Source organism: Benincasa hispida, chromosome 12 (assembly GCF_027475165.1).
Source record: "Benincasa hispida cultivar pf3 chromosome 12, pf3_genome.v1.1, whole genome shotgun sequence".
NCBI lineage: Eukaryota > Viridiplantae > Streptophyta > Magnoliopsida > Cucurbitales > Cucurbitaceae > Benincasa > Benincasa hispida.
The window spans coordinates 59,593,539-59,605,668 of NC_143489.1; the positions used below are offsets into that span (position 1 = coordinate 59,593,539).

The window sequence follows — 12,130 nt, forward strand, 5'->3', positions numbered from 1 at the left end:
TGATATGTTAGACAAGACATTTTCTACATTTCATGTCTCGAATATGCTCCTGCAACAACAATATAGAGAGAAAGGTTTTAAACAATATTCTAAATTAATTTCTTGTCTTATGGTCGAAAAAAACAACGAATTATTGATGAAAATCATGAATCTCAATCAATCGAAACGACACCATTCCCTGAAGTGAATGTTATGAATTTTAATATTAATTGTGGTCAAGGTCGTGGTCGTGACCGTGACAAAGGAAGAAATAATAATTATTTTTGTGGCGGTCGTTCTAATCATTCAAATTTCAAAAGAACCACACAAAATGATGATCATAAAGGAAAAACTTCACAAGATAAGAGTTCCAAAAGTGTTGAAAATAAATTCTTGTGATGCGGAATGATTGGGCATAGGTCATGAAGGAAATCTAAACATAGATATCCTGTAAGCAGCGGAAGTGGATTGTTCCAAATTTTATTGAGAATGAACACAAACATTTACAGTCTAAACAAAAATGAACAGATTATGCATAATTAGAAATTACAGCATGCTACTTATAAAGGAAAATACAGGGGATAGAGTATGCAAACCTTTGAAGAATTCTTCTTCAAGTATCCCTCGATCAATTTTCAATGCGCTCAATGAAGCACACGAACAGAACACGATCTCAATGAACGTCTGAATGAGCCTCGATCCCAATCGAGTCCAACTCGATCCTCGAACTGAATAGGAACACCACCACAAGTGTTATCTTGGTATACTCGGTGTGAGAATGCAGGAGTTGTGGGCTTGTATGATCTTGGATTGAGGAAAGCAGGAGGTAGATGATCGAGTAAGTGGGAGATGAATACTGTCTATTGTATAGATAATGTACTCGGTCGTTTAGAAAATGGAAGTCTATCGTGTAGACTTTGCTACTTGATCGTTTAGCAATAATTAAACGAGTAACTATCGTATAGTCAGCTCGATCGTATATGCTCTCTATGCTATCGCTTAGTAAAACCTTTTTACTTGAGAGCCTATTTGTGAGATTATTCCGAATGAATCATCAATTTAATTTTGGAAAACCATTTTTCTTTTTATCTCACAGTTACCATAAAAATTCCAATAACCTCCCACTCAATCGGTTATTAGAGAAAAAGAATTAATTATCATATAATTAATATATTATAAATAAATATGATAACCAAATTATCATATTATATTTATAACCTATAGTTTTAATATTTCATCACATGAAACATATAAACCATAGTTCTTTTTCTATTTTATGGTATTTAATATAAATCATATTTATATTAATTCCTCCAATTAATGTATCTAATATATCATATCAATTATATCACATATAATTGAATTTTCTCTTGTTAATTTGATGATAGGCCTCCAATTATGGGGCAATATCAAGAAAGAAAGATAGAGGAGAGGAGGTTGAATCGGTTAAGAACGACTTCCAATTCCATTGGGAGAAGTGGAGGTTTAAAAGAAGAAGGAAACGGAAAGAAAGGATAGTGAAGTTTGAATATCAAGAGTGAGGAAGGGGAGCTCTCGAGAGTGGGAGTTCGGAAGTCTCTGTCGTGGAGAAGTCATCATAGTGTGCCGCTCATCGTTTACTTTTACTAGGCGATCGTGTAGTAGAGCTTAGCGATCGTATAGCAATTGGTAGGAAATTGTATAGAAACTGGTAAGCGATCGTGTAATAGTTTGTAAGCGATTGTGTAGAAGTTTATGAGTGATCGTGGAGTATTTTGTAAGCGATCGTTTAGTAATATTATGCGATCGTGTAGAACTTGTAAACGATCATTTAACGTTTGGTAAGCGATCGAGTAACAACTGTAAGCGACCGTTAAGTTTTGTTTGACTCTTATCGTTTAATAAAGAAGTCCTTCATCGTTTAATTGCTATTCTGGAAGATCGTACCAACCTGTTACGATAATAAAGATTTTCAAGAATCAGTATCCTAACATTTGAACACTTCAAATCAACCCAAAATCTGATTATCATCTTGAACCCATTAAGCTACCAAGGGGACCTCAAGGAACTGTATCTTGAAGCTCCAACGGTACATGAATAACTGACTAAATTCTTTAGTCACGAGATCTAACATTCGTTAACTATTGTTCACTCCACTAAAGACCGACAGCTACAGTCTTCGTACTACAGATATATTTATGTGTCCATATGACTAATCAACAGTGCGATGACCCTTCACAAATCGCTCGTAAATAAAGTTGGGCCAATTTACCGTTTTTCCCCTGTGGTTACATCTAACTCCTCAAGTACCACTGATTCCTCTAATGAATAATAAGTCATAGTCCTACTATGACTAAGTCCTTTTTTCCAAAAAGAGGGTGTGGCTACTATGTTCATTGATAGTTCTAAAATTTTGTTATATCTTGTAAATATTTTCAACAGTTTTACCATTTGAAATAATTTTCCTTTATTTATCTTAACTAAATAAATAAAAACCAATAACCATTTAAATCATATTTAAATGGTTCTCTCTCACATAACCTATAGTTTTAATGTACATCTAATGTGTATTAATTTTAACCTATAGTTTTGATTTAATCTGTTTAATTAAATTCAAATTTTAATTAAATTAATTAATTCTTCAATTAATTAATCATCCAATTAAATATCACATATTTAATTTTAGTTCCTATTTGAATCATATTCAAAAACACTTCTCTCATTTAACGTATAGTTTTAATACGCATTGCACATTATTTTTAACCTATAGTTTTCAACATGAATCTTATTTATATTAAATCAATATTTGAACTCCTTTCAAATATTTCGTTCTCTCATTTATTAATTTTGAACCATATCCAAAATTAATAATAAAGTCTAAAATTAAATTTTATATTATAATATGTCAACATACATAAAAAAAATCCCAATTTTGAATTTGAACATTTCAAATTCAATTTAATGACAAATTACTGTTGCGGTTGATGCCCTAAAGTCTCGTGTCTTGTAGTTTGTAAACAGTTTGTACGAACGCTTCTGTTGTTAATATATGATATTTACTTCATATCTTGTATTTTTGCTTGGTTACTTATTTTATTTGCTTTACCATAGACCAATAAACATAAAATTCCTGGTTATCTGTATGTGACTCAAGCATGTATATGGTGACATACAAGTGGATCATGTCTTGAGTGATAACCAAAATGGTCTAAGTATATGGATATAGGAGGGAAACCTTATCCTGGTAATGCTATGGATGTGGCCTGCTTTGTGGAATGGTCACAAGTGTTGTGACTTGTCACAGATGGTCTGATCTTGATTATTTGTGTTGGGGACATGCAAGTGGGGGCGTCCTATACAAAGAGTTTGTATAAGACCTGACCACAAAGTATTAATGTCTCGTTATATAACATCGTTCATGAAAGATACTTCACTTCAATAGGATGACCATAGGTAACATGACCTCAATCCTGAGTGAGTTGAGAACTCTTGCCATTGAGAGTGGTCATTTGATTTGTATGATTATATTTATTAATATTTTAGTTGGTTAATTATATAATAATTAACCCGAAAATCGCATTTGGACGTGGGTTAGTGGGAATGAGTCGGTTATTGTAACCGATGAAATAAAAATGAAAAGATTTTTCATTTTTGCGTTGTCCGTCAATCGTCCAAAAGAAATCGCAGGCGCGCGTTGGTAGAATTCTAATCGATCACTTAAGAAAATCAAGAGACTATACGATAACACTCTCCGCCTAAATGATCGTCTTCCTTGCGCTTAAACGATCGCAAACTGTCGCCTACACGATCGTATAGCTTCTCTAAATGATCGTATAGTGTGCCGATTTTACTAAATGATTGTATACCTTTTCCTAAACAATCGTTCCGTAAATCCTACACGATCGTGTAACTCCTCCTAAACGATAAGCATTTCTGCTATGTGATAACGTCTTTTTCCCTCTCACTTTCTTATCGCCTACACGATTCGTGTTTCCTCATTCCTCTACCAAATTCACCAAAGACCACCCTTTGGGTTTTCACTCTGAGAATACCCGGAGCTCTTTAGTGGTGGTGTCGTCCCCGTTGCGGTCGTGTGTTCGCGGTTGTTTGTGCTACTGCAGTCGACGTTTTCGCTGGCCATTGGTAGATCGCGTGGAGGTTTTCTGCTGGTTTGGAGTTTCGAAGTGTGAAGATTGTCTTCAACTGGTATGGTACTCTTTCCCTTGTTATTTAACTTGTTCATAGCATGCCGATAATTAGTATTTGTTTGCATAACTATTCGATTGAATGTATAATATATATTTCGGTCACGGTGAGATCGGAGCGATCCGAACGTGCTCATGGAAATCTACGATATGAGATCCTTCAATTATCTCAATACCCTTTACAAGCTAGGAAGGGGATCTAATTGACCTGTAGATCAGAAGCTCTAACGATGTGAGATTAATTGGCTAAGCTCATTAACCAAAATAATCAATATTTGTTAACTGTGGGTACACTCCACTAAATACCCACAACTGCACTCTTCTCACTACAGATATGTTTCTGTGTCCATGGATATAATCCAATAATAGTAAGTTAGTCCTTCATAAGTGCTCGTAACACTAGCTGGGTCAAATTACCATTTTACCTCTGGGTTACCTCTAATCTTTAAGTACTAGTGCTCCTCTAATGAACAACCTGTTTATGGTCCAACCATTAAACAAAAATTCCTCTCGGGCCAGTGAGAGGGTAGAGCCCTTTGTTCATGTCCCGGAGACACCACTTAAGTTAACACTCATCTACTTACCCCGAACTCTGGAAGAAGTGAAATCCATCTTGTATGATTATGTTCCCAGTTACCCACTTGGTCTTATCCCCAAAATGGTAGGCATATTGAGTTGACGAACTGGCCAGTCTCACCTATACAAATCAAAGGATAATCCCTCATGAACAAGAGTTTATAATATACTCAAGAGCAAGACTAAGTTGCCTAGGTCATCCTATTGAAATAGAAACCTAACTAGTCAACGGAGTTACATCTAGTGGTTACTATTTCTTAGTCCAGTCTTGTACAAACTCATAGCCCAGGATACCGCTACTAGTATGTCTCCTACATGAACGCGTTGGATCACTGCTTGTATCAAATATAAAGTGGGTCGTATCCATAGTGTTACTAGGATAAGGTACCGAACCTTACCCCTATACTATAGACTCTTTGGGCTGTATCTTGAACATTGATTCGTATATGTCTTTACATACAGTTCAAGACTTATAAGACAACTTAGGATGTTAGTTTATTGGATTTTAGGGTTAATAAGACAAAATTAAATGAAACATCAATAACACTTATTGAGAAAAACATTAATAACTATTCATTAATGACAGTCATTTATTACATTCACTATCTTTGAGTTTTAGGGCATAAAACCCAACAAACTCCCACTTGAACTAAAACTCTAGTTAGTGGGATGTATATTACATGGAACAATGGGGATGTTACAAATACAAAGAAAAATACAATAAATTAGGACATCTCATACATATTACACATCTCTTACTTGTCCTAGATTACACAATGTACATATCTCGTAGACCTTGATTCTCTAGATGACTCTCGAACACTTTAGCTGCCTTCGTAAATGGATCAACAATACTGTGCTATGAAACGATCTTTATGATGATCACATCTCCTCGTTACACAATCTCTTGTATCAGGTGATACTTCATCTCAATGTGCTTTCCTCGTTTGTGGCTACGAGGTTCTTTCGAGTTGGCCACAACTCCATTGTTGTCACATATGAGGTTATCGACAAGTTCATGTTTGGAATAACTTCCAAATCACTTAGGAACTTCCTTAGCCAAACTGCCTCCTTTGCTACTCACAAGCAACTACATACTCAGCCTCCATGGTTTGCTACTCACAAGCAACTACATACTCAGCCTCCATGGTTGAGTCTGCCATTCATCCTTACTTGATGCTACGCCATACTACAGCTCCCTCGTTCATGGTGAACACCGATCCTGACGTAGACTTCCTAGAATCCTTGTCAGTTTGGAATCAGAGTCTATGTATCCTTAAGGATCAAATCCTTAGCTCCATACATTAGCATATAGTTCCTCGTTCTCCTAAGATACTTGAGGATATTCTTAACCATAGTCTAGTGGTCTAATCCTGGATTGGACTGGTACCTACTGACTACTCACACTGCATAACAAATGTCAGGCTTAGTGCATAGCATAACATACATTAAGCTGCCCACAACTGAGACATAGGGAATATTCCTCATGTCCTCAACTTCTTGAGGTATCTTAGGACACTATTCCTTTTACAAATGAACTCCATGTCCTCAATCGTTTACCTATGATTCCAGAGCTAAACGATCATTTAGTGATGCATTATTTTTTGTGATGAAATAATGGTGTAGAATGCGATGATGGAATATGCGTTGTGCATGCAAGTTTTCTTAGTAAGTCCTAAGTATAAATCCTACTGAGTTTCCTGGTAAGCCTAGGGTCGAACACAGGGGCTAAGGAAATAGTATGCGATGGCAATTTTTCGATTACTTTGCGGTAACAAATAAAATAATGCGTTGGTTGGTCGGTTGTTTGAACTATAAAATCTATGCAGCGGATTTGAGAAAATACTTAATAATACGAAAGATGCTATGAGTATGCAGGGGAATGGGTTGAGAAGGGATTTAGCTAACACTTCCTAGGAATGCGTTCACGTTATGCGATCATGCTACACACATACAACAGCAAGTCATCTCTCAATGTAAATGCTATGGCTTCTAGTTTTAGAATGCATGCGATGTATGCGAGGGTGTCTATAGAACCTACATTTAAGCCTCTATTCTTGTCTATGCAATGATGAATGACACACACATACACAAGGAGACCACATACTATCATAACCTATCTCTAGGGTACATTCGATGCATGTTGGCAAACAGAGCTTATCTCTAAGTCTCCATTTCTTACTTATGCAGATCTAATCTTGCTCTCTCGAGTCTAGATTCTAACCTAGCGCTCTCAAGTCTTAGGTTCTTTCTTGAGACTCTCTCTCGAATAGCTCTAAAGGGTGATGGGGGCAATATAAGACAAGATGGTCGCATGCAATGAAGATCCTAGATCATGTTAGCTAAGTACTTCTCAACCCATTTGACAATTTTAGCTACTCATGCGTATTTTAAAGAGAGTGAACAAATGTAGAAATGAAAGTTCCATTATATATATATATAATCGAAGTACAGAATGACAATGCGAAATAAGAATAAAGAGCCTGGTAGCGATTTCTTGCTTTCCAAGGCTTTTACACTGTTCTTCTCTACTCTGCTCAAAAGAGATTCTTGCTCTCGTAAGAATCGACCCTCTCTCTATTTTTCCACGCTCCCTGGCACTCTCTCGAGCTGACCAGGACGATCTTCTGGCGTCTTTTCCCTTCTCTCGCTTCCGCCTTCTAAGTATATGAAAAGTAAGAACAAGGCTAACTATAGTCTATATAGTGAACTTTAAAACTGGGCTAACTCCTTAAACGAAGGTGGCCTTCGGTATTTATAGAGCTTCAGGGTGAAGAACTTTTTCTCTCGAATGATTGCATTGATGGGATGTAATTAATTCTCTGTCTGATGCGCCGAATATTTGTCACCGAAAAGTTTGAGTGTACTTGCTACAGTATGTTGTTAACGGCTTGTTAAATTAATTCGGAATTGACCGTCATCAACTTTCTATCCCATCGTGATTTATTTAGCTTTCACCTAGATGCGCCAACTCTATGCGGCCGCCTTCTTAAGCATATTTTCACGAACGCAAACGATCGCATAGCCTTGCAGTCGCAATCTCTTATGCACTCGGACGCTAATTTTCCTTCGATCGCAATTTCGCCTTGCATCAACACATTTTCCTGCATAAAATACATAAGTTAGCTGTTTTAATGCGATGGAAGCATGCGATCATAATGTTGAAAACTTAATTCTTTTGATGCAATATTATATATTTTTACCGTCACAATCCTACATTTTTTTATATCTTTACGCTGTAATAGCGTGTATTTCTGCCCGTTATCACACCCCAAAATTTTAAAAAAATGCTTGTCCTTAAGTATAGATTAAAGATTTTCTTTAGAAAGTCGACCGCCTTCTTCTTTTCTAGATTTCTCAAGGTTTCCTTATTCAAATCCTATGCACCAAAATCTCCTTAATTCTTATCCAGGTCTCTTCTTAAAATATTTCTAAAATTTAGGGACCGCAAGTTTAACCTTAAAAAAGACTTTACTTGTTTCCAGGACATCGCATGATTTATTTCATAAAAACTTTTTCAATTAGGGTATTTCCAAATGATTTTTATTCTTGCGTATTATAGACATATATTATTTATTTATTTTATATATTTTTTTCTCTATGACCTTACGCTGATCGAAGTGCCCAACCTTCGTTTTGACTTACCCCACGTGTGTCATGCGGACATCCAACTATGAGCAAGGCGCTCTTCCTCAGTCTAAACTCATGCCCATTTGGCAGCGGAGTTGCGGTCATTTATTATGCGTTGATCACGATTCCTACCTTCGTTTTGGCTTGCCCCCACGTGTGTCATGCGGACATCCAACTATGAGTAGGATTCGATCGCAGCGTTATACTATGTATTTATTATTTTTTTTGTAATGCCTAAAAATAGCAAGGTTGAAAAAGAATACCGCACCCCCAAATTTAAACTCGGCAATGTCCTCATTGCTGAAAGATTGAAAGAAGTCATGCGATGCTCTTAGAAATTTTCGTAAAAAGTCAATTTGAAAGAAAGCTGGCAGACCACTAACTTCTAGAAATATTTCATGGGATGACTTTCCTAAAATTAAGTTCACTCTAGTATATACGAAAAAATAGAGACACGCGTTTCATCATTGAAATCATAATTGGCAAAGAGAAATAATGCGATGGCTTACTAAATTAATCAATGTTAAATTATTGCACCGACTAAAGAGGATGTGATGATAAAATTATCAAAGTTAAAATGATATGCGATAGAGCAAAATTTGGAATAAAAAAAGTCAAGGAAAGATACAAGCCCTAAATTTGCTCTGTCGCCTGCATTGTGTGTGAACGCATCATTCTTTGCGGCGAACTGCTTTTCTTCGATTGCGGTGGTGGAATAAAGTATTTGTGTCTTTTGTGCAGCTCTTCTGCAATCGTTCACCTCAATCGTTCCAAAGAAAACATCGAGTGGGTCAAATAACAGACAGATTTAACAAAATCGTTTACCACGATCGTTCAACACGATTGCGACACTATTTTTTTTTATAAATGCAAAAAGACAAATATACGATAATAGATAAAAGAAAGATAACGAGAGTTCATGAATCATTGATAGGAAAAAAAAAGATATTCCAAAAGGATTGCATCCCTGATGAGTTTGAGTCGCATAGTAACGCAAGGACTACTTATTTCAATATAGGCTTTTTACGTCCAAGGCGGCTTCCTTTTTTTTTCTCGGTCTTCTTGGATCTTGACTGCCTTAATCTGGAACTTTTCCTCAATGACGTTCATTACGATTTCCCCGTTGTGCACATCAATTTGAGCGCGACCAGTCGAGAGGAATGGTCATCCTAATATGATGGGCACATCTTCGTCCGCTTTATAGTCCAGAACGATGAAGCCTACCGACAAGATGAATTTGTCAATTGAGATTGCAACATCTTTCAACTCTCATTCGGGATATATTCGGGATCTGTCCGCAAGTAGGAGAGTCTCCATTGTGGGCGTTAGTTTGCCCATATTCAATCGTTTAAAGATTGACAGAGGCATTAAATTTATACTCGCCCCAAGATCGCATAGTGGTTGACCAATGTAGACCCCTCCAATTGAGCATGGTATTGTGAAGCTTCCTTGGTCACACATTTTTGGCGGGATCATAGCATTTTGTGTTACTGCCACTGTAGCGATCTTTTCTTCATCATTCTGTTTCTTTTTCAATCTTTGCGGGAATGGTGGTTGTTGTACTTCTTCAATCTCATGTTCTAAAGGCTTGAAAGTGGACACAACTTCTGGGTTCATCTTCTCGGGCTCTTCTGAATCATATGTCAATGGGTCCTCGGTTGTCAACGCATTCGAGTTGATCGTGATGGGTTCTTCCCCTATTTCCGCTGTCGTTTTTTCGCTTAGCAAGGAGACTGTTAGGCATTGTTTCTTTCCTGTACCCCCAAAGTTGTGAGGGAGCTCAATTGAGCTCAACAACGCTCCTTGTGGTCTATTCTTGAGTTCGCCTGCAATCTATCCGATCTGAATTTCAAGATTGCGGATGGACGTCGCTTGATTCTGAAGCACTGATTCATTCTTTTCAATATAATGCTTCAACAAACTCTCCAAGGATGAATATTCGGTGCCTGCAAACTGTTGGCTTGGTTTTGCGGTTGACCGTTTGTTCGCGAAAAAAATCCTGAAGGCCCTTCCTTTTACGCCACTGGTTGAAAATTGTGTTGTTTATTTTTCCACACGAAGTTAGGGTGGTTCCTCCACCCAGGGTTGTACGTATCAGAGAAAGGTTTATTCTTTATGAAGCATACTGACTGCGGATTCCCTAGGCATTCTTCAATCGGATGTGCTTCTCCACAGATGACACAACTCGTGGTCGTTTGAGCACTTGTGTTGACCTGCCCTTTTTGCGTTCCCGTGCTATTGATTGCAATTCCTTGTATCTAACTCATCATCGCGTTCATTTAGGTTTGTAGGGATGCGATGGACCCATTATTTGCGTCACTATCTTTAATTCATAATCTTTAATCACTTTCTCGCTAGTCCTCGTGATTTTTTGAAATACGATCAAGTATATTTTTTGCCTCGTCATACGTTTTATCGAGTAGACCACCAGCTGCTACCGCGTTGGTAGCCGTCTACGATGCAGGGTTTAATCCGTGGTAGAAAATTTTCATTTGTATGTAGTCTGATAATCCATTATGCGGGCAATCTCTTACCAGCCTCTTAAACGTCGCCCAAGCGTCACTAAGCGATTCATCAATATCCTGTTGAAAATTAGTGATCAGCTTCCTCCTTCTGGCATTCTCCGTTGGAGGGAAGTACTTCTTCATGAACTTCTCGACTAGTTTTTCCCATGATGTAATCTCCCCTGGTTCGAGAGAATAGGACCATTTTCGTTCCTGGTCACACAACGAAAACGGAAACAATGTTAATCAAACCTCCTCAGCGGAGATGTTTGGGAACACGAACGTGTTATAGATCTCAATGAAACTCCGAGGTGGGCGTGCGGATCCTCGCCATGCCTACCACCAAACTGTTCGACCGTTTGAATCGTCTGCAACATAACCGGTTTCATTTCAAACCTCAATCTGTCCAGCACCGGCTTCATGATTCCTGAGGAGAAATCATATAGGTTGGGCTATGCATAGTCCCGAATGGGTTTATTGCGGTCATTCGCCAGGAGGATGAGGTTGGCCATTATGTTATTTGCATTTGCGGTCCTCTCTTTCGGTTGTTCTGCCATTCTTGGAGTTCTGTCTTGTTGTTGTTTGCGGTTGGTTCTCAATCTTTGTCGGAACGTTCTTTCAATCTCTGGGTCGTAATTCGCCAGAGATTGAAAGCTACAAAGAAAATAAAAAAATTACCGTTAGCACAAAGTATTGCCGAAGTCCCCGACAAGGGTGCCAAAAACTTGATGCGTTGTTGTTTTATACGATGAAATAATGGTATAGAATGTGATGGTGGAATATGCGTGGTGCATGCAAGTTTTCTTAGTAAGACCCAAGTATAAATCCTACCGAGTTTCCTGGTAAGCCCAGGGTTGAATACAGGGACTAAGGAAACAGTATGCAATGGAATTTTTTCTATTACTTTACGGTAACAAATAAAATAATGCGTTGGTTGGTTGGTTGTTTGAAGTATAAAATCTATACGGCGGATTTGAGAAAAGAGTTAATAATATGAAAGATGCTATGAGTATGCGGGGGAATGGGTTGAGAAAGGATTTAGCTAACACTTCCTAGGAATGCGTTCATGTTATGCGATCATGCTACACACATACAACAACAAGTCATCTTTCAATGTAAATGCTATGGCTTCTAGTTTTAGAACGCATGCGATGTACGCGAGGATGTCTATAGGACCTACGTTTAAGCCTCTATTCTTGTTTATATGATGATGAATGACACACATATACACAAGGCGACCGCATACTATCATAATCT

The 12,130-nt window shown here is 37.6% G+C and overlaps 1 non-coding gene across 1 annotated transcript; it reads left to right on the forward strand.

Annotated features, from left to right (window-relative positions):
• The first annotated feature begins 10,877 nt into the window (after positions 1–10,877).
• LOC150032102 (small nucleolar RNA R71) lies at positions 10,878–10,984 on the forward strand. Its single transcript, XR_016525648.1, has one exon. It is a non-coding gene; the product is annotated as a small nucleolar RNA R71 (small nucleolar RNA).
• Positions 10,985–12,130: the final 1,146 nt, after the last annotated feature.